The sequence below is a fragment of the Oncorhynchus nerka genome, linkage group LG1 (assembly GCF_034236695.1).
Source record: "Oncorhynchus nerka isolate Pitt River linkage group LG1, Oner_Uvic_2.0, whole genome shotgun sequence".
NCBI lineage: Eukaryota > Metazoa > Chordata > Actinopteri > Salmoniformes > Salmonidae > Oncorhynchus > Oncorhynchus nerka.
In genome coordinates, this window is record NC_088396.1 from 2,928,614 (window position 1) to 2,952,075 (window position 23,462).

Here is a 23,462-nt window from a genome sequence, read left to right on the forward strand (position 1 = left end):
ACGCACAAACATAAACACACACAAATGCAGAGATTAATTTTAAAACTGCATATACACAGACATCTAGGCTACATTGTGTCATAGACACAAATGCATGCATGCACCAGTTACCAGTAGGCCATGTTTCTAAACTACTTGATTTTCTTTTTTAAAGTATACCCTTCTTTTATGGCACAATAAGTTGTCATTTCACTCCTGTTTCAACTTCAGCATTTCCAAATCCATTAGCTCAGCTAAAAAGTATGCCAAATAAAGAAGAAAACTGAGGTTTACACAAACATGGATATGTAAACATTAATTCTCTAAATATTTCTTCATATGTTTAGACATGGACGAGTGGGTTCGGTTAGCCTAGCCTGGTCTGACCCTCAAAGGGAAGTTTCCATAAAAGGATGTTGAGGCACTGTGCTTTTGCTTCCTCTTGATGACCTCACACACAGGGCCCGTAGAGATAGTTATCACACATACCTTCCTGTTTATTCGCTTCTAAACCCAGGGAGCACTGTTGATTGGTTGGTAAGAAGGAAGAAATGACATGTCAATAATTAACAGTAGGGGAGGGTTGGTAAGTTGAGCCAAAGGAGTAAGTTGAGCCACCCTTGTTTCAAAGAAATCTTACACAAAATCAACTTAGCAAATATTTAGAAGGATCAGGTAATTTCATGGAGTCTGTGGTTTCTTCTTCACATGGAAAAGTGGCAAGCAATATGGGTACACATGACATATCATTACACAGGTGCACCTTGTGCGGGGACAATAGAAAGTCACTCTAAAATGTGCAGTTTTGTCACAAAACACAATGCCACAAATGTCTCAAGTTTTGAGGGAGTGTGCAATTGACACGCTGACTGCAGGAATGTCCACCAGCACTGTTGCCAGAATTGAATGTTAATTTCTGTATGTCATTTTAGAGAAATTTGGCAGTACGTCCAACCGGTCTCACAACCACAGAACGTGTGTATGGTGTCGTGTGGGCGAGTGTTTTGCTGATGTGAACCGCGTGCCACATGGTGGAGGTGGGGTTATGGTATGGGAAGGCATAGGCTACGGACAACAAACACAATTGCATTTTATCAATGGCAATTTTAATGCACAGATACTGTGACGAGATCCTGATGCCCATTTTTTAATTTTATTTTTTAGCTGTTACCAAGAGATGCATATCTTTTTTTCCCAGTCATGTGAAATGCATAGATTAGGGCCTAATTTATTTATTTAAATTGACTGATTTCCTTATATGAACTGTAACTTGTTGCACGTTCTGTTTTTTACTTTTTTGTTTTAGTTTACTTGTTACCATTACTAACCTTCGGATTAGCAGCTCAATGGGGAAAATGACACCCCTTCAATGGCGTTTTTACCAGATATATGCCGGGATCGGCACAAGGTCGGTATGAAGGTACTATATCACAATCTGGATCCTGTCCAAGTCTAAAGTCAATCGTCAAGTTTGCTGACGACACAACAGTGGAAGGCCTGATTACCAACAGCGGTGAGACAGCCTATAGGGAGGAGGTGGGAGCAATGGCAGAGCGGTGCCAAGAAAATTACCTTTATCTCAATGTCAACAAAACAAAAGGATCTGATCGTGGACTACAGGAGATGGAAGCGAGAGCACACCCCATCCACATCGACGGGGCCTCAGTGGGGGGATTAGAGCTTCAAGATCCATGGTGTGCACATCACTGACAACCTGAAATAGTCCCTTCTCACAGGCAGCATGTTGAAGTTGGTGGAAAAACCCTTCTTCAACCTCTGGAAGCTGAAGAAATGTGACTTGGTCCCTAAGACACTCACAAACTTCTAGAGGCACCATTGAGAGCATCCTGTCGGGCTGTATCGCGACCTGTTACAGCAATTGCACTGTCCGCAACCGCAAAGCTCTCCAGAGGGTGGTGGGGTCAGTCCAACGCATCACCAGGGGGACACACTGCCTGCCCTCCAGGACATCTACAGCACCTGGTGTCATAGTAAGGCCAAGAAGATCAATTAACTGAGCCATGGCCTGTTCACCCTGCTACCATACAGAAGGCGGAGACACTACAGGTACATCAAAGCGTGTTAAACAGTCACCACTAGCCTAAGTCACTTTTAGCCGGCTACCACCTGGTACTCTACCCTGGACCTTAGGCTGCTGCCCTATGTACGTAGTCATTGAGCACAGGTCACTTTTTTAAAATGATGTTGACATACAAAACACACCATTTTATATACTGCATCTATTTCTGACATTGCTCGTTCTGAAATGTATTTTTCTGGGTTGTGTTTTTTTATTGCTAGGTATTACTGCACTGTTGGAGCTATAAACACATGCATTTCGCTGCACCTGCAATAACATCTGCAAATCTGTGTATATAACCAATAAACTTTGATTTGAAATGTTGCAGTTTTATAACACATTTATTGTGTAATGACTTATGCCATGAGTGAGAATGACTAACAAAATCAATGGGGGCTCTCTGGAGTTCAGGTGCCCTGTGTGCCTGGTCGGTATTCGGCCATGATAGCTGGCTAGACTCACTACCAATCTAAAAATTGTTAGATGACATGGCTAATTGAGTGACTGTCAGTGACTAAGAAACTGCTGATGCACAACCAAATTTAGAAATTTCACCTGGTGTATCCTACTATTCTTACTCTCAATAGTAAGTTGAGACCCCAACTGGTCGCGGCCCTTCGTGGCTGGAGGCCGTTAGCTACTGCTCGTGTTGCTTATGCCTGTCACTGGCCCTTTTGTTATTGATTACATTACCTACTTTGCCAATTTCGATGTATAAAATGGGCCATAACTTTAAAACTAGCAGAGGTATGTCATCAGTGCACAAAAGAACATTGTACTGTCTACACTCGGTTTGTTGTTTTATATTAAAACATTTTCATTAAATCGATTTTAATCACAACTTAAGACTTGTTGCTAAGGATTCCACGACGCGGTTAGCTTTGCGGCTGGGACTGCAAGTTTGTTCCTTTTTTTGTTGTTGTGAGTGTTAGCTGGCTGTACTACAGACACCTGTTGTCGTCGTCGTGGGAAAGACTCATTGTTATCTTTTCGTAAAACAACTGGTTGCAGTAAAGAGCCTACCTGGATGCTAAAGAGATCCTGAGGGAAATTCGACGTACCAACAACATTATGCTACGGAGGAACAACATACTCCATCATGGAAAGATCTGACTACCTCCCAAAATAAACGTAACCCTCTCCCACTCTCTTTTCTGTCTCATCCTCTCCCACTGAATGAAGATTATGGGGAAAGGAATTGTTTCCAAATAATATTAAAAAAATGGAAAATTAACAAATGTACAGAAAGATCCATGCGAAGGCCAAATTAGAGGAAGAGCTTTTTCTCAGGCTATTAAATCGTTTCAGTCTGGAAAAACCCTAGGGCTTGATGGCATACCGGTAGAGGTATATCAAGTATTCTTTGATATACTAAAAGATCCATTGTTAGATTGTTTTAACTACTCCCTATAGAAATGGTAGTCTGCCAGGTACTCAGTAGGAAGGTCTGATTTCTCTATTATTAAAACAAGACCCAGATAGACTGAGTCTTTATATTTGCTATCTAAAAAAAAACTAGAGGCCCCTTACACTTCAATGTTGTGATGCAAAAATACTAGCGAAATGCATAGCACTCCGAATTAAAAGGGTTTTACCAGGTATTGTTCATCCTGATCAGATAGTTTTTCTTTTTACATGGACGATATATTGGAGATAATATATGACAACTACTAGAAATAATAGAACATCATGAAACGTATAAGAAGCCGGAAATGGTATTTATGGTGGATTTTGAAAAGGCATTTGATAAAGTAGACTGGATTTTATTTATACATACATTTTCAATTTCGGTAATTCCTTTGTAAAAATAAATGTATAGCAACCCCAGGTGTAAAATCGTAAATAACGGCTACTTCTCAGAGTTTTGAAATGTCAAGAGGAGTTAAACAAGGGTGTCCACTGTCACCATATCTATTTGTTATGGCCATCGAAATGCTAGCTATTAAAATCGATAACAACATTAGAGGATTAGAAATCAAAACAAAGGTGTCCATGTATGCCAATGACTCAAGTTTTATATTATGTCCGCAAGCTAGATCCCTGCAATGTCTCATTGAAGGTCTAGATAACTTTTCTGTACTCTCTGGACTAAAACCTAATTATGATAAGTGTATAATATTACGTATTGGATCCTTAAATACAACTTTTACATTACCCTGCAGTTTACCTACAAAATGGGCTGATGGTGAAGTAGACACTCGTTATTCATATCACAAAATATATAAATAAGCTCTCCACAATGAATTTCAATAGAAAACTTGGACAAGACCCTGCAACCATGGAGAGGTAAATACCTGTCTTTTTATGGCAAAATGGCCCTGATTAATTCCTTAGTCAGATCTGTTTACTCACTTACTTATGGTGCAGTCTAAATATTTTGCTTTATCTGGGATGATAGGCACGTTTTGTCTTGTTTATCTATATATTGAATATGAATTGGGTGGGCTGAGATTTAAATATAAAAGCACTAAACCTCTCTAAAAGCTTCACTCATTAAAAAGTTTTATTTGAACCCTAAATGGTTCTCAAGGAGATTACTAAGAAAAGCTCATCCATTGTTTAAGAATGGCCTTTGTGCAGGTTGCCATGTCTCAGTTTTTGATTAATTGAAAATTATACTTTTTTCAAAGTATCTTTCTTTTTCAAACAAGCATTGCAGAGCAGGCTACCATTTCAATTTCATCCCCCTGAAAAGAGAACAAATATTATGGCAGAACTCAAATGTGATGGTTGAGAAAATACCTGTATTTATGGGAAACATGTTTGAAAAGGGTATTTTGTTCTTAAATGATATTAGAATGGTTATGTCCTTCATGGAGTTATCAGAATTGTAGAGAAAGGTCTGCTCAATCCAAGAGTACAACCAATTGATTACAGGCAGGTGGCAGCGGGAGGAGGTAGGGAACTGGTCAGTCTGCCCAATATTAAAGATCAAAACTGGCAGAGGAATAAAAATAGCATAAATAAGACCGTATACAAGTTTAATTTGAGGACCAGGATGTTGACAACTGTGCCATACAGATTGCGAAATAGTTGGGAAGAGATTTTTGATGATTCCATGGTACAGGGTGTATGAGTTGATATATAAAACAATGCAAGATTCAAGACATTATGCTTTTTAGCTAAAATGATTATATAGAATTCTTGCCACCAACAAAATGTTAAATATTTGGCATAAAATCATCAAATCTCTGCAGATTTTGTTGTGAGGATACAGAATCAATAGACCATTTTATTTTGGTATTGCCCTCAGGTAGCCTGTTTCTGGTCTCAGGTTCAGGAATGGCTGAAAATGCTGTAAAAGTATTTATCTTCAACTCGCAATCTGTGGAGTGTAGTCGATTTAGATTGAAATTGTACGTTAAACATCACAGCATAGTTGAAAGATATGTGTTGCGTAGAAATCTGAAGTGGGTGGCCAGCAGAACTAGATGGGATGGGCTGAGGTGTGGTAGGTGGAATTGGAGACAAGTGGGAGTTGAGTTGCTGTGTGGGTGATAGAATGATGGTCAAAGATAAAAGTCAAAATAAAACATAATTAAAAAGTACATTTGCATGACACTGAGGGGCAGTGTTTTTACAACTAATGCCGGTTTTCCTGAGGCTGATGCCGTGCAGGTGTTTGTACACGTGCATATACACACACTCTCATTCAAATAAACACATACAAGAACACACACATCCATGTAATAGTGCCAGACATGCACACAAACATATACAGTTGGCATTGCTGTCATGATTTTAGTTGACCTTGATGTCCTTTTGTTTTATTTATTTTTTGCATTGTTGTTTTCTTCTTGTCTTTTTTCCTTTTTTCTCTATGTTTGTGCACTGGGGCGGGTTCTTTGGGGTAGGGAATGGAATTAATTGTATTTTTTATTTTTCTTCTTGGGGGTACTGTGGAAGGGGTCTCGAACTGTTGAGGGACAGCTATTGGGGAACTGTGGGAGGATCTCGTAGGGTTCACGTTTTTGGCCTGGTCGTAGATCGGTCCATGTGCCCTTGAGCAGGGCATTGACCCTGGATGCTTGTGTGTGTCACTCTGAATAGGAATCTGTTGGATGACTGGTACGATGTAGTTGTTGAGCGGCTTCACTGCAAGTATCTTGTATGTTTCGAATATTTAAAAAAATCAAAAGAGAAGAAGAAAAAACTAGCAAAGATCCTGCTCTGGAAATGGGATCATCAATATATAGAAAGGTTTCCCAAATGAAGAAAAACATTTCTATTTTCAATATTCATGTTTATTTTAAGTTGATATACGATGTTTATTGAAATCAAAATACTACTTGTATTATAGAGCATGCAGTAAAGCTTCATAGACCCCCCCCCCCCCCCATTTTTTTTTTTATAAAATAAAAATGGTGTTGTAGCACATACAGATGAAACATTAGGGAGTCTTAAAGGAGGCCTGGGTAAGGTCAAAATGTCAATGTTCCAACATCAATTATGCTTTCAGATACACATGTCAAATATACACTACTGTTCAAAAGTTTGGGGTCACTTAGAAATGTCCTTGTTTTTGAAAGAAAAGCACATTTTGTTTGTCCACTAAACAACAATCAAATTGATCAGAAATACAGTGGAGACAATGCTAATGTTGTAAATGACTATTGTAGCTGGAAACGGGTGATTTTATATGGAATATCTATGTAGGTGTACAGAGGCCCATAATCAGCAACCATCACTCCTGTGTTTCAAATGCACGTTGTTAGCTAATCCAAGTTTATAATTTTAAAAGGCTAATTGATCATTAGAAAACCCTTTTGCAATTGTTAGAACAGCTGAAAACACTTGTTCTGATTAAAGAAGCAATAAAACAACTTTAGACTAGTTGTGTATCTAGAGCATCAGCATTTGTGGGTTCGATTACAGGCTCAAAATGGCTAGAAACAAAGACCTTTCTTCTGAAACTTTGTCAGTCTATTCTTGTTCTGAGAAATGAAGGCTATTCCATGTGAGAAATTGCCAAGAAACTGAAGATCTCGCACAACACTGTGCACTACTCCCTTCACAGAACAGCGCAAACTGGCTCTAACTAGACTAGAAAGTGGAATGGGAGGCCCCGGTGCACAACTGAGCAAGAGGACAAGTACATTAGTGTCTAGTTTGAGAAACTGATGCCTCAAGTCCTCAACTTGCAGCTTCATTGAATAGTACCCGCAAAACACCAGTCTCAACGTCAACAGTGAAGAGGCAACTGTGGGATGCTGGCCTTCTAGGCAGAGTTCCTCTGTCCAGTCTCTGTTCTTTTGCTCATCTTAATCTTTTATTTTATTTTGGCCAGTCTGAGATATGGGTTTTTCTTTGCAAATCTTCCTAGAAGGCCAGCATCGCGGAGTCGTCTCTTCATTGTTGATGTTGAGACTGGTGTTTTGAACACATCACTGAATACCTATGTGCACACAACACCAATGTGCAGTGATTACAGTGGGGAAAACAAAAATGCCCCCCAAAAAATCCACTCTCAAATTGCTTCCTCTTACCAATCTTTTGTTTTTACACCATATCTTGTAGTACCAAATTTGAGTAACTTCCTGTGTGGATTGATACTAATACTTTGGCAACTTACCCCAACATTCAGATCAAATTTGATTTGTCAAATGCTTCGTAAACATCAGGTGTAGATAGACAAACAGTTTAAATGCTTAGAAAATATAAAGTACCAGTTCTGAATCGATGTGCAGGGGTACGAGGTAATTGAGGTAGCTATGTACTGTACATACAGTGGGGCAAAAAAGTATTTAGTCAGCCACCAATTGTGCAAGTTCTGATAACATGTTCAAACAGGTGCCATTAATACAGGTAACGAGTGGAGGACAGAGGAGCCTCTTAAAGAAGAAGTTACAGGTCGGTGAGAGCCAGAAATCTTGCTTGTTTGTAGGTGACCAAATACTTATTTTCCACCATAATTTGCAAATAAATTCATAAAAAATCCTACAATGTGATTTTCTGGATTTTTTTTCTTCTCATTTTGTCTGTCATAGTTGAAGTGTACCTATGATGAAAATTACAGGCCTCTCTCATATTTTTAAGTGGGAGAACTTGCACAATTGGTGGCTGACTAAATACTTTTTTGCCCCACTGTACATTGTTTCAAAGCAAAACTACCAAACCTATTGCTGACGGTGAACCTGAACAATCAAAATAAAATCTATTGTAAGCCCCTTTCAACAGGTATAGCCAGATGAGTTGTATCTCTGGTATCTTACTTTTATTCCGGTAAAACACCATTTTCGCATAGATAACATTAACCTAGAAAATTATACTGAACAAAAATATAAATGCAACAATTTCAACGAGTTACAGCTCAGAAAGAAATCAGTCAATTGAAATGGTTGCACGTGGTTGTGAGGCCGGTTGGATGCACTGCGAAATTCTCTAAAACAACGTTGGGGGCAGCTTATAGTAGAGAAATTAACATTCAATTCTCTAGCAACAGCTCTGGTGGACATTGCTGCAGTCAACATGCCAATTGGACTCTCCCTCAACTTGAGACATCTGTGGCATTGTTTTGTGACAAAACGGCACATTTTAGTGGCCCTTTATTGTCCCAGCACAAGGTGCACCTGTGTAATGATCATGCTGTTTAATCAGCGTCTTGATATGCCACACCTGTCAGGTGTATGGATTATCTTGGCAAAGTAGAAGTGCTCACCAACAGTAAACAAATTCAAACCAAAAATGTAAACTTTTTGTGCATATGGAACATTTCTGGGATCTTTTTTACATGTTGTGTTTATATTTTTGTTCAGTCACTCGACTAATAAAGCCTAATATCGTGCAAACCATTTTAGCATTTGAATGTTAAAGGTGCAAGATCAGAAACAGGCCGCCTTCTCCACGTTCAGGAACAGGCCGCCTACTCTACGTTGGTCAGTGCACGAAGCTGGGCAGATTTTCCCTAGGGTTGTTCTACAAGTCATTTTGCATGCTGATCAATGACTGTCAACATAGTTACATGCTCAGTTTGACACTGAAGGAGAGGATGCATCAGTTTTTTTTTTTACTTTGATTTTTGGAATGTAGAAAAAGTAATATGAGCAAAAAAATGTGAATTGGCAATTCTTAATGTTTGAATAGATTTTCGGACCGATGTAAGCTACATTTGGATCGATTTGGGGTCCGTGGACCAATGCAGTCGTATTTTATGCGACCAATTGAAATGTTTATCTGTGAATCGTTACATCCCTAGTGTTGCAATATAAACCGATACTGCCTTAAATCTAATGCCACTCTGTCTTTCCTCCCTACCCTAAAATGAAAAGCCAGACTTGAGTTATTTTGTTTCTCCTCAGGGACAACAGGGTGGCCCATACTGCGTGAACCAATGAGAAACATCTGGACGACCTTCCCAAAACAATTTTTAGCTTGGTGATGCTCGCCTTGGTTGCAGCCTCTTCCACAGTATCCACAACTGCTTTTCTGCCAAATACTAACATGCCAGCTTCATGTTACCGACTGTATCATACCACGCATTGGAGAATTTTCTAAAGTAAGCTCCATTGTCTGCAGGTGACTGTGCTATCAAATTGGGAAAACAGGTGAGATATTTTTGTAAGCAGTCTTGTGACCATGCTTGGATGCCAGAGTACACTTTAGTGTTCCATTGAACCTCATCAAAAACTGCTTTAATTATTTTCACTGCAGTCTAGTTTTGTAAATTGCACTGGACTATTTCACAGATTGAATTACACTGCCCCCTTGAAGGAAGCTTGAAGCATACTGTTTATTTTACCCTTGTGCACTCGCGCGTGCACACAGCTGCTGACCAGTTTTTCTGAAGAGCTGAGAAAGCGGCAGCTGGTCGTGTGTGTGTGTGTGTGTGTGTGTGTGTGTGTGTGTGTGTGTGTTAAGGCCTCAGGTGACATGTTCTGTCATTGAAGAACAGGGGGGCAGCTGTCAGTTTATTTTCCATTTCCTCTGATCCAGGGGCCTGTGCAGAACTTTTGCACATTCTATCCTACCCTAGACCAGGCCTAACCATCATACCAGCCATGCCTAACTGTTAGGCCGATCTGCATGCTGTTAATGTTCAACAACGCATGTTTCAAGTGGGTTGTAAGTTCCACAGAACTAGACGAATGGTATATCATGAGTATTTTTATTTCATAAACTTAAAAATATTAAATATAATTATTAATTAATTAATTATTAATTATTATTAATTTAATTATTTATTATATTATTAATTAATTATTTGACTGTGACGAAACCATGTGAGAGAATAGTTTTATTTCAAACCTCTGTGCTCAGTGACTTGACACTTGGTTTTGGATGTCCCGTGTTGTGTACCCTGGCTCTGTTTTTTTTCAGGCAGTCTGACTCTTATCTGGCCACGTCTCTACTCAGCCATATTTTGGTCATTTAAAAAGGTTGTTTAGACAATAATACTCCTTGTCTGTGTGTGACGCGGTCTCTTGTTTAGTGTCTGGCATAGAACCTTGAGTCACTCTGTCTGTGGGCATAGAATAGGCCGGGACTTGGCTCTGCTGGGATGCTATTGCTAGGTCATTGTTAGTGCCTGCTCAGAGCCCACACCCTGTTGGAAAGCAACGGAGCTTGTGCAAGTTTATAGCATTACCAGTACGTCTATACTTGGTAATCAATGTGGGTCTTAGAAATAGTCCCTAAAGGTTATAATTATACTCTTGACTGTGTCAATCAAGATACTCTGCTGCTTTAATCCATTTCTGGTTGGACCTCATTTTCCCAAGTTATTTTAACCTCCACTCAAATATCGGAGTTGTTCTGTGTCCTCTCTTTGTCCAGTCTGTCAGCGCCCTCTGCCTTTTTATAATGCCCGGACATGTTGGTTGGCTGGCAGTCGGGGTGGAGGGGCTTGGGAGTGAGCCTCACTGGGGGCACCGGCCAGAATGGCATTCAACTGGGGTGGCACTGAGACCTGCGATAAGGGCTCTGCACTCTGAGAGCGGTCAGCGATGGGATCAGAATGACGGGATCCAGGCCAACTCCCCTGCCACTAGAACCAGAGGCAAGGCACTGAGGGCAGCAGGGCCTCATTTGAGAGCCATGGTGCCTTCTGGTTTTGCTGATCTTCCTTGGCACTCTAGTATTGTTTTTGTTGTAGGATCACCAACCACCAGGTTATGAATTGTTGATCAAAGTTGAGGAATGAAATGCTACTCATTTAGCTTCACGCACAAAACAAATATTAGACGGCAAAGCTCTTCATCCAGGAGAGTGTTCTCTGCTGTTACCAAGAAAAGCTTGAAGCTAAATAACTAGTTACTAAGTTAGCAAACAATATGCACAACTGCAGAGCATTTAGCACATTTCAGGCAGTTAATTAATAGTTCTAAGATATCTAGCTGGCAAATATTTACTTTTGAATTCCATACTGTAAAGAGATTTGCTTTCTCGAGTCGTTGTTTGCATGCAAAGAAACAGTGTGACTGGGACTACTTTTTAAGCTTCATAATGAAAAACAATTTGATGGGGAAATGAAGAACGTGATCTGCCTAACGTATTGCACAAGTTGACTGCAGGTATTTACTTAAGTAGCTACAAATATTAAACTTAAATGGTCAACTTTTTGGGGACATTACGTTATTGAAAATGATACCATCTTGGTGGTATACTTTATATACCATATACGGGGTATTTGGAAGTACCGATGGTAAGATTTAATACTGTACCAAAAATGAAAGTGGCTAGCATGCAAGATAGAGTTTCTTGTTTACAGTAGAGACAATCCCCTCCTGGATCAGGATCCCTGCTGTCTAAATGTTTTGGGTTTTTTTTACGTTTGGAAAGAAAGCGCCCCTTGTGTGTACTGCTGGTTATAGTAATGGTGTGAAAATCTGGATACCGCCCAGCCCTTACCCTCCATACATACTCACTTTGCCCACCTATTTGACCATGTTTTTTCCCCAGGTCCCATCTCATGTGCAGCATGTTTATGTGCAGCCCATCTTAATGTTCTCCCTGCATCCTTGAACCCATCAACAATACCTTTTTGCATCTACTTTGGATCTCACACCAAAAGTAGACAATTGAGCGACAGGCAAGGTTATGGTTCCTGCAGCACTTTGTTGAATGGCTCAGAGGTGTGTCAACATCACCTATTTTTGATGCAGTGAACTAACTCTGGGTCTCCAGAGGACAGTCACTCTAATGAAATCCAACTGAATTGGAGCGTTTTTGATGGAACTTGGGTCCATGTAGGTCATTAAAAATAGCTGTGCAGAAGGGGAGCAGCGGGTGGAGAAAGAGATTCATTCTCTCTGTCACTCTTCCCTGGCCCAGTTAGATGTGGCATTTAGTAGCAGCAGGTAAGAGACTTTATGTTATCATACCTGCTATTTGAAGCAGGTTTTGTTGGATAGGTATGTGTCTGGTAGTGTTGTCACAATACCAGATTTTTTACTTCGATACAAAGTTTAGTACTAAAGTACTTGATATCATCACGATACTCGATACAAAAACGATACCACGTAAAAAAAAAAAGTGTATTAGCCAAAGTCACAGAATGGCACTTGATCCAGACAGATCTTCTGAGTTCAATATCATTACCTTTTTGAGATTTTTAAATGTATGCATTAAAGAATCAAATATACAATCAATTTGACTTTGTTTTTATGGAGAAAAAGCAATGGTAATCCTTTATTTGAATGGTAAATCTCTAGTCTATTGATAAACTGGGTAAATCATGATGTAGCCTAGGCCTATTCACAATACAGGTGAATGCATATTCAATGGGACTTTGTGCATGCGTTATTGAGCTTGTTTTGGCTGATTTCATGGGGCTACAGATGAATACCTATCTGTTATCCCTTCCTTTTGGGACATATTTTATTGTACTGGTCAACAACATTTGCATAGAACAAGCAATCTTCTTTAAAAAAAAAGTGTGCGCCGTCTCTTTTTAAAACCCATGATGTCATTCACCCACAGTCAGTTTGAGGCTCAAGCACTAAGATATAATAAGAACTGGAGACTGCTTCCAAGATGACCAACCGTTGTTTAAGGTAATCTACTCGCGTTCGCATACTCTGATTCCTGGACCATATATATCCAGGTTGCGTTCGGTTTATACTGACCAACATCACATGTGCACTAGCAATCAGTGCCCACAGAGAGCAGCGACAAGGTTATCACATCATGGCAGACATTGGATGAATATAAAATGTTAATATCTGAGGGGGGATCCTAATTTGGTGACCAGAGGTGGTTCGAAAGAAAAGTAGTGGGCATTTGTAAAGGAGTGGGTGTGTCAAGTGCTCTGCTATAGGTAAAAGTTTTGATTGAGCACTTTAAAAACATTTTTTTAACTGTCTCTTACCACACAACTACCGTACATGTAGCTACCATACTGTTTGAGTTTGGACTTGCTTGTCAAGCGGGAGCGGAGGGCACTGTGTCTTGGTGTTGCCGTTCATGCCCTCCCCATTGAGTAGTAGACTGTATGTAGGTTTTGTATCAAAGTGACATCTTGTTGGTTATCAATATTCTCTCTGGCAACTGAGTTAGGAAGGATGACTGTATCTTTGTAGTGACTGGGTGTATTGACACACCATCCAAAGTGTAATTAATAACTTCACCATGCTCACTGTGATAGTCATTGTCTGAACTCTGGCCCCTTGGGCTCAAGCAACGATTTTCTTACCAATAGGTCCCCTTCTTTGCGAGGCATTGGAAAACCTCCCTGGTCTTTTGTGGTTGAATCTCTGTTTGAAATTCACTGCTCGACTGAGTGACCTTACACATAATTGTCAGAAAACAGACGGAATTACCCAAAGTAACAAATTCTAGTACCGAACAGTTTGTTCTAGTATCGAAAAAGTACAAAAGTTTCAGTATACTGTGCAACCCTAGTGTCTGTGGGACTACATTGTTTTTGCGTAAACGTGAAACCCTAATAGAAAGATGGGGTGGGAGACTTCTTAGCATGTTGTTCTCTCTAAATGGTATAGGAAAGGGTGTGTGACTGGTTGCGAGACATGACCACTGTATGAGTCAGCGTTCTAACTTCCTTCTAATAATTAAAGTACTTGAATAAACATTGGTTTTCTGCCAGTAGGACCATGAAACAAGTGTGTTTGGCAACATTATAGTCAAGTGCAAGTTTCAAGATTCTTTATTTTTATATTTTTTTTGGGGGGGGGGGGGGGGGGTCGAGCTGAGTGGGATTATTTAAGATACTCTTTGAAGAGGTAGGGTTTCAGGTGCTTTTGGAAGATGGGACTCTGCTCTCCTAGCTTCAGAGGGAAGCTGGTTCCACAATTGGGGTGCCAGTACAGAGAAGAGTTTGGACTAGTCTTACTTTTACTAGTTGAATGTGGACACAAATATAATACTTTTTTGGATTCAAATATGCAAATTAGGGGATGTCTTTAAATATGGTCTTATTTGCATATCACAGATTAATTTTTCCAGATACTGGATCAAGTCAGCCTAAATATTTCCGTTTCACCATAAGACACTCCAGGACTAGACTTATAGCACACATAGCCATTTGTGGATAAATATATTTTTTCATCGTATCTGTAAAATACAAAAAGTACTAGAAAGAAAATTTGACAAAATATCAACATTTCCCAAAATCAAACTTGTTTTGGTCACATACACATGGTTAGCAGATGTTAATGTGAGTAGCGAAATGCTTGTGCTTCTAGTTCCGACATTGCAGTAATATCTAACAAGTAATTGAACAACTATCTAATACACACATCTAAAGGGATGGAATAAGAATATGTACATAAAAATATATAGATGAGCGATGGCCGAACGGCAAGGTGAAATAGATGGTATAAGGTATAGTGTATATACATATGAGATGAGTAATGTAAGATATGTTAACATTATTAGTGGTGTTGTTTAGCCTTTCTAGGGCAGGCGTTCCGCTAGCGGAACCCCTCGACAGCATTCCGCTTAAAAGGCAGCACGTGAAATTCAAAAATATTTTTTTTAAATATGTAACTTTCACACAACAAGTCCAATACAACAAATGAAAGATAAACATCTTGTTAATCTACCCATCGTGTCTGATTTTTAAAATTATTTACAGCTAAAGCACAACATATGATTATGTTAGATCATAGCCAAGTCGAAAAAACACACAGCCATTTTTCCAGCCAAAGATGGGAGTCACAAAAAGCAGAAATATAGATAAAATTAATCACTAACCTTTGATCTTCAACAGATGACACCCATAGGACATCATGTTACACAATACATGTATGTTTTGTTCGATAATGTAAATATTTATATCCAAAACCTCAGTTTACATTGGCGCCTTACGTGCAGTAATGTTTTGATTCCAAAACATCCAGTGATTTTGCAGAAATAATCATAATAAACCTTGATAAAAGATACAGAATAAAGAAGTGTTATTCACAGAATTAAAGAGACTTCTCCTTAATGCAACCGCTGTCAGATTTCTTTTTTTTATTCACGGAAAAAGCATAATCTGAGAACAGCGCTCAGAACCCAAAACAGCCAGAGGAATATCCGTCATTTTGGAATCAACAAAGTTAGAAACAACACCATACATATTCACTTGCCTTCTGATGAAGATCATCAAAGGTACTCCCAGTTGACAATAAATGACTGATTTGTTCCATCATTTATGTCCAAATAGCTACTTGTTGTTAGCGTGTTCAGCCCAGTAATCCATCTTCATGAGGCGCAGGCACTTCGTCCAGACAAAAACTCAAAGTTCCGTTACAGTCCTTTAGAAATATGTCAAACGATGTATGGAATCCATCTTTAGGATGTTTTTAACATAAAACATCAATGTTCCAACTAGAGAATTCCTTTGTCTTCAGAAAAGCACTGGAACGAGAGGTAACTCTGTCGGGAGCGCCCGTCATGAGACTGGGGCATTCTGCCAGACCACTGACTCAGAGGTCTCATGAGCCCCTCCTTTATAGTAGAATCCTCATTCTACTTTCTAAAGATGGTTGACATCTAGTGGAAGCCGTAGGAAGTGCAACTTTATCCATATCTCAATGTGTATTCAGTAGGCCAAGCTTTGAAAAACTAGAAACCTCAGCTGTCCTACTTCCTGGTTGGATTTTTCTCAGGTTTTCACCTGCCATATGAGTTCTGTTATACACAGACATAATTCAAACAGTTTTAGAAACTTCAGTGTTTTCTATCCAATACTAATAATAATATGCATATATTAGCATCTCGGACAGAGTCTGAGGCAGTTAACTCTGGGCACGCTATTCATCCAAAAGTGAAAATGCTGCCCCCTATCCCAAAAAGGTTAAAGTGACTTGTGATCCATTTATTAAAGTGTCCAGTGGTTTGAGTGTCAATGTAGGCAGCAGCCTCTGGGTTAGTGATTGCTGTTTCGCAGTCTGAATACCTTGAAATAGAAGCTGTTTTTCAGTCTCTCGGTCCCAGCTTTGATGCACCTGTACTGACCTTGCCTTCTTGATGGTAGCGGGGTGAACAGGCAGTGGCTCGGGTGGTTGTTGTCCTTGATGATCTTTTTGGCCTTCCTGTGACATCGGGTGCTGTAGGTGTCATGGAGGGCAGGTAGCTTTCCCCCGGTGATGCGTTGTGTGGACCGCACCACCCTTTGGAGAGCCTTGCGGTTGAGGGCGGTGCAGTTGCCGTACCAAGCGGTGATACAGCAGGATGCTCTCTATTGTGCATTTGTAAATGTTAGGGTTTTGGGTGACAAGCCAAATTTCTTCAGCCTCCTGAGGTCTTCTTCTTCACCACACTGTCTGTGTGGGTGGCCCATTTCAGTTTGTCTGTGATTAGTATGCCAAGGAATTTTAAGCTTTCCACCTACTGTCCTGTCAATGTGGATAGGTGGGTGCTCCCTCTGCTGTTTCCGGAAGGCCATGATCATCTCCTTTGTTTTGTTGACGTTGAGTGAGAGGTTGTTTTCCTCACACCACACTCCGAGTGCCCTCACATTTACCTCACCTCTTCCCTGTAGGCTGTTTCATGGTTGTTGGTAATCAAGACCACTACTGTTGTGTCATCTGCAAATTTGATTATTTTAATTGGAGTTGTGCATGGCCACGCAGTTATGGGTGAACAAGGAGTACAGGAGGGGGCTGAGCATGCACCCTTGTGGGGCCCCGGAGTTGAGTCAGTGAAGTGGAGATGTTGTTTCCTACCTTCACCACTTGGGAGGAGCCCGTCAGAAATTCCAGGACCCAGGGTTCACACTCAGGGCCTACAGCTTAATGATGAGCTTGGAGGGTACGATGGTGTTGAATGTTGAGTTGTCGTCAATGTACAGTATAGGTATTCCTCTTGTCCAGATTGGATAGGGCAGTGTGATGGCGATTGCATCGTCTGTGGACCTGTTGGGGCGATAAGGGGGAGGTGATATGATCCTTGACTAGTCTCTCAAAGCACTTCATGATGACAGAAGTGAGTGCTACGGGACGGTAGTCATTTAGTTCAGTTATCTTTGCCTTCTTGGGTACAGGAACAATGGTGGCCATCTTGAAACATGCGGGGACAGCAGACTGGGATAGGGAGCGATTGAGTTTGTCTGTAAACACACCAGCCAGTTGGTCTGCGCATGCTCTGAGGACACGGCTAGGGATGTCTGGGCTGGCAACCTTGCGAGGGTTAACACGTGTTTAAATGTCTTACTCATGTCGGCCACGGAGAAGGAGAGAGAGGGGGGTGCAGTCCTTGTTAGCGGGCCATGACGGTGGCACTGTATTATCCTCAAATACGGCAAAACCTCTTAAGTCGACCCTCTACTTTTTTGAACATTTTGTTAAAAATCGCGCAACATTTCAGCGCCCTGCTACTCATGCCAGGAATATAGTACGTTCATATGGTTAGAATGTGTGGATAGGAAACCCTCGGGCGTTTTTAAAACTGGTTAAATCACGACTGTGGCTATAACATAACGTGCGTTACATCGGAAAGCGCAGGAAAACCTGATCACAGAAAATGGAAATAAATATCCTTGCGCCACTTCCAGCAATTGTTAACAGTGAGCCGAATTAGATAAGACCGAGCATTCAACTCCCACAGCATCCCCATGTTGTCTAGAGTCTTGTGAATTGAATCATCTTTGATTCTTGGTTGAACCGAAACAGGGGCACCACTTACCTCCGGTCTCCGCCCAGATCATTCCGGAAGAGCTCTCTCGTGAAATTTTTTCCAAGACGACAGCTAATGATTTTTACATCGCCTAAGGATGATTTTTATCGCTTATTAACGTTTACTAATACCTAAAGTAGCATTACAAACGTATTTCGAAGTGTTTTGTGAAAGTTTATCGTCTACTTTTGAATTTTAAAAATGACGTTACGTTGTGAAATCGCTGTTTTTTTTTTTTATCACACAGTCTACATATAACGATATCTTGGCTTTATATGGCCCGATTTAATCGAAATAAAGACCCAATAGTGTTTATGGGACATCTAGGAGTGCCAACAAAGAAGATGGTGAAAGGTAATGACTGTTTTCTATTTTATTGTGCGGTTTGTGTAACGCCGAAATGCTAATTATTTTGTTTACGTCCCCTGCTGTGCTTTTGTGTTGTAGTGTATTGGTGCATGCTATCAGATAATAGCTTCTCATGCTGTCGCCGAAAAGCATTTTAAAAATCTGACTTGTTGCCTGGATTCACAACGAGTGTAGCTTTAATTTGATACCCTGCATGTGTATTTTAATGAACTTTTGAGTTTTAACTAATACTATTAGCATTTAGCGTAGCGCATTTGCATTTCCAGAGCTCTAGTTGGGACGCAAGCGTCCCAAGTAGAAGCAAGAGGTTAAGTTTGTCTGGAAGCGAGACGTCTGTGTCCGTGACGTAGCTGGTTTTCTTTTTGTAGTCCGTGATTGCCTGTTGACCCTGCCACATATGTCTCGTGTCTGAGCCGTTGAATTGCGACTCCACTTTGTCCCTATACCGACATTTTGCTGGTTTTGATTAGCTTGCGGAGGGAAAACTACACGGTTTATATTCGGCTATATTCCCAGTCCTTTTTCCATGTTTAAATGCGGTGGTTCGCGTGAATGCTGCCCTCCAGGTTTCTGGTTAGGGTAGGTTTTAGTCACAGTGGGTACAACATATCCAATGCATTTCCTTAACATCTCAAACACAGAGTCAGCGTATAGGTTGATGTTGTTCTCTGAGGCTGCCCAGAACATATCCCAGTCTGCATGAGCAAAACAATCTTGAAGCGTGAATTCCGATTGGTCAGATCAGCGTTGACTAGTTGTCACAGGTACATCCTGTTTGAGCTTCTGCCTATAAGACGGTAGGAGCAAGATGGAGTCGTGGTCGGATTTGCCGAAGGGAAGGTGAGGGAGGGCCTTGTATTCATCGCAGAAGTTTGAGTAGCAGTGATCGAGTGTATTGCCTGCGAGTGTATGCTGAAATAAATTAGATAGCCTTGTTCTCAAATTTGCTTTGTTAAAATCCCCAGCTACAATAAATGCTACCTCTGGATATATGCTCCAGTGAAGTTCCTTGAGGGCCGTTGTGGTGTCTGCTTAAGGGCGTATATACATGGCTGTGACAATAACTGACACAAATTCTCTTGGGAGATAATATGGCCGGTGTTTGATTGTAAGGAATTCTTGTTTGGGTGAGCAGCAGGACTTGAGTTCCTGTATGTTGTTATGATTACACCATGAGTCGTTAATCATGAAGCATTCACACCCGCCCTTCTTCCCAGAGAAGTGTTTATCTCTGTCGGCGCGACGCATGGCTGAACCGATTCCAAGATGTCGATTGCAAGATGAAGAGAATATGAAGAGAATATGTCTGATAACCACACACAAATTTGTTGAATGCAGATTCTTCTGAGGCTGAGAAAAATGAGTGGCCAAGATGTTCAAATGTTCATAGATGACCAGCATGGTCAAATAATAGGTCTGGGACAGGTAGCACGTCCGGTGAACAGGTCAGGATTCCGTAGCCGCAGGCAGAAAGTAACAGTACTTCTACTTGAGTAGGATATTTCACTACTCTTTCCACTCCTGCTGAAATGTATATGTAAAGTTGTTTACTTGTTCTCTCACTGTGGCATAGCATCTAATCAAGAATTGTTACACTGAAGGAGCTGCGTTTCAGAATGTTGGTTTTGTCATCAACCGTTGAAAGTAAACAAACTAGGGGTTCATAAGTATGGCTTTTCAAGTCAGGAAAAAAGATTACTAGTCAAATGAAGGCGGAAAAGCTGCTGTGGCAATTTGCATACTAACTGCCAGCTTTATAGTGGAGTTACCTGTTTTTTTTTTCTTCACTTGTACACAATATTCCTTTCCATTAGGTCGCCCGTCATTAAGCTGGCATGAGAACATATCCTGATGCTTGTAACTTTGAATCTCTATATGTGCTGGTCTTTGTGCTTATTTAAATTAATTATTGGCCTGTCATGCTTTATACTCGATGCAAAACAGCGAAAGATGATAATATACATTATTTATAGTCCTGTGAGACAGATATGTGGCCAGACTTGGCTTTAACGCGTATAGGCTAGGCTAATCGAAATGACAACTGCTTATACTACAGGGCTCACAAGGAAAACTCTGCCCTCAGGCTCGAGCTAGCAGGAAATGTCATCCTACTGAGCTCTGACTATGTAACTGATACTCTCCCCAGGGAGCTAACAAAATACCTATAGGCTTGGGCGATACCCCGGTATACTGTATATTTCAAAATAACGGTGGTATGATTTTCAATACCAGAGGCTGTGGGGGTGTGTGCTACGCCTCTGCTTAAAAGTGAAGTATAACTATAATACATCTAAGATGTGTGAAATTATATCCAGTTCAGGGCTGCAGCTTTGCATTTGGTTTGCTAACTTGCTAGCTAAGTGGGTCAATGTCAACATCAAGCATATTCGTTACAGCAGAGACAATCAATCCCCTCCTGGATCAAGATCCCTTTTGCCTTAAGCTGGGTAGGCACTACACAACTTTAAAATCCTAACATCATAGGGCCTCCCGAGTGGCGCAGCGGTCTAAGGCACTGCAATGCTTGAGGCGTCACTACAGATCTGGGTTCGATCCCGAGCAGTTGCCGCGCCCGGGAAACCCATTAGTTTTCCGGTTTAGGGGAGGGTTTGGCTGGCCGGGATGTCTTGTCCCATCGTGCTCTAGTGACTCCTGTGGCGGGCCAGGCTCATGCACGGTCGCCAGTGGTACGCATTTTGCCTCTGACACATTGGTGCGGCTGGCTTTTGGGGTAAGCGAGCAACGAGTCCGTACGGGAGTTGCAATGATGGGACAAGAGCAATTGGGTGCCACGAAATTGGGGTGAAAAAGGGTACAAAAAAAAATGTAATACTAACATTGTTGAGCCTCACATTAAACAGTCTTTCCTGTAGTTTTTATTTTGTGTTGCCAAAATAGTGGTGCGCACTCTAAACAATGTGGCATAGACGGGGTTAAGATTCTTCACTTGGTGTTGAGTATTCTCCCTACCACGCTGTCTCGTGAAAACAATGATGTGATTAGTTTGTAACGTAGCTACGAGCTCTGCTTCAAAGCAGCCTTATAATCCTTCAGACGTTCACAATTGCTATACAGAGTTGAAATATCTAGCCAACATTTTGAATTGAATAACATTGCTTGTGAATGTCAGAGCCGTAACGATTTGACACTTTACCTTTTGGTTAAAGGCGAGTACGAACGCATACCAGTGGTAGTCATCTCTCCTGCTCGAGAGTCTACACCTTCTGGGTGATGCGAAACAACCTCATCATTTCACTGGCTTCTTATCTATTACGAATCACCGATCTCTTAACTTGTCGTTGCACATCTCACACTACAAAGCATTGCAGATTTTGTGCCGATAAAAATCAAACATGTTTGAGCAGTCCCAGATGTCCTGATATTTTCAAAGACTACATCGGTAGCCCTCCAGATTGTCAGATGCTTCCAAGCGCAGAATAAGGCTTATGGGCTTGCCAGAATCCTATTTTAACCCCCTCAGTTGACATTTACACTCCTCTAACCACTACTGCGTCATCCACCTTTCCTCAATTGGACTCTGTGTCCTCTGCCAGTGGTGTATGCTGGTACAGAAACAAAGGCCCTATTCCAATCGAAAATGCATCCTCCTTCCTTACTCCATTCCTTAAAGGGATCCCTGATCTCACAATGTTGAATAGTTGAAGGCAGGGGCTAGCTTTCATCTATCTAATCATGTGAGATCAGTGATTACTTTGAGGAAAGGCAGGGCTAATTTCAACAGGGCCTAGATCTGTAGTGTTGAGTTCACAGTTCAAGGCAGTGGAGTGTAAACTGGTCTAGAATGTGTCAACGACTTGGAGTTCTTTCACTCTGCCTGTATGTCACACTCATAATGTGAATGAGGAGGGCCTTTTTAAACACATTGAAATGTTTATATATCAAATGCAGGGCATAAGTAATATGTTTCAGTGCATGTGGGAGTGTGTGTTTTGTGTGTACCAGACCATTGCTTTATGGGAGTTTTCCTGTTACTTGGGCAAATGGGCCGCAGTTGGGGAAACGCAGAAGGGGCGAGGGAGGAGGGGTTATAGCATTCTGTGCATGTCTAGCTTGCACAGTGACCCCGCCTAGAGGCAACAAGTTCCCAGCCACATTCTGACAGCCTCAGGGGCAGGAAGGAAGTGCTTACTCACTCTCTCTTGCGCACACACACTCGCTCTCTCTCGCTCTCTTTCGCCTCTCTCGCTCTGTCACTCACCCACCCTCTGAGACAGAGCCTTTTAAGGAAAAAGCCTTGCTCTCACTCAAGTGAAGCCGAGTCAACACACACAAGTACACACTGCTTGCGTAAACACACAGACACGCAAACATAAAGCATTGCCACACCCAAAGTAATGTGTTCCCGTAAATATACAAACAAGAATACACAATATAAATGTGGAGTACTGCATATAGATTTATTTTTTATCAAGGGTTGCATGTAGGGCTGTGATGGTCATGGGATGATTGTAATTGGCCAGCCAAATGGCCGAGGTCTCGATAATAATCGTTCAAATCGATTTTCTCCTCATCTGCTCCTGGACTGAATGTGCTACCATAGACATAGAATGAATAGAACTGGTATCCCCATTCAAGTCTATGGTGGACAGGCAGCCATTGCGAGTCAACCATAGGAGCAGAGCAGGAAGTAAAAGCAGGATGTGTACCCCTCAATCTGTGCTGTGATTTGTTGATTCAACTCAACTGACATTACAAAAAATACATTACGTTGCATGAGCCCCATCAGTTAACATCATTTGAATGAACATTCTACATTTCAGCAAGGAAGAACAAAGTTTCATCACGTTAAGTCTGTTACGGCAGAAACTAAATCGACTGCACAAATGCCCCGCCGTCCTGTCTTCGGGCCAGCTGTTAGTTTCACTATTATTTTTAAAAATTTGAATTAAATGGTTAGGACTGTTTTTATTTTCATCACGGTCTTCATCCAAAACTGCCGGTTACACGTTATACATGA

General features: G+C 41.0%; 1 protein-coding gene across 17 annotated transcripts in view; it reads left to right on the plus strand.

Moving 5' to 3' along the window:
• Positions 1–23,462, plus strand: part of LOC115129292 (leucine-rich repeat flightless-interacting protein 2-like) — an 87,355-nt gene that overhangs the window by 11,708 nt on the left and 52,185 nt on the right. The window lies entirely within an intron of this gene.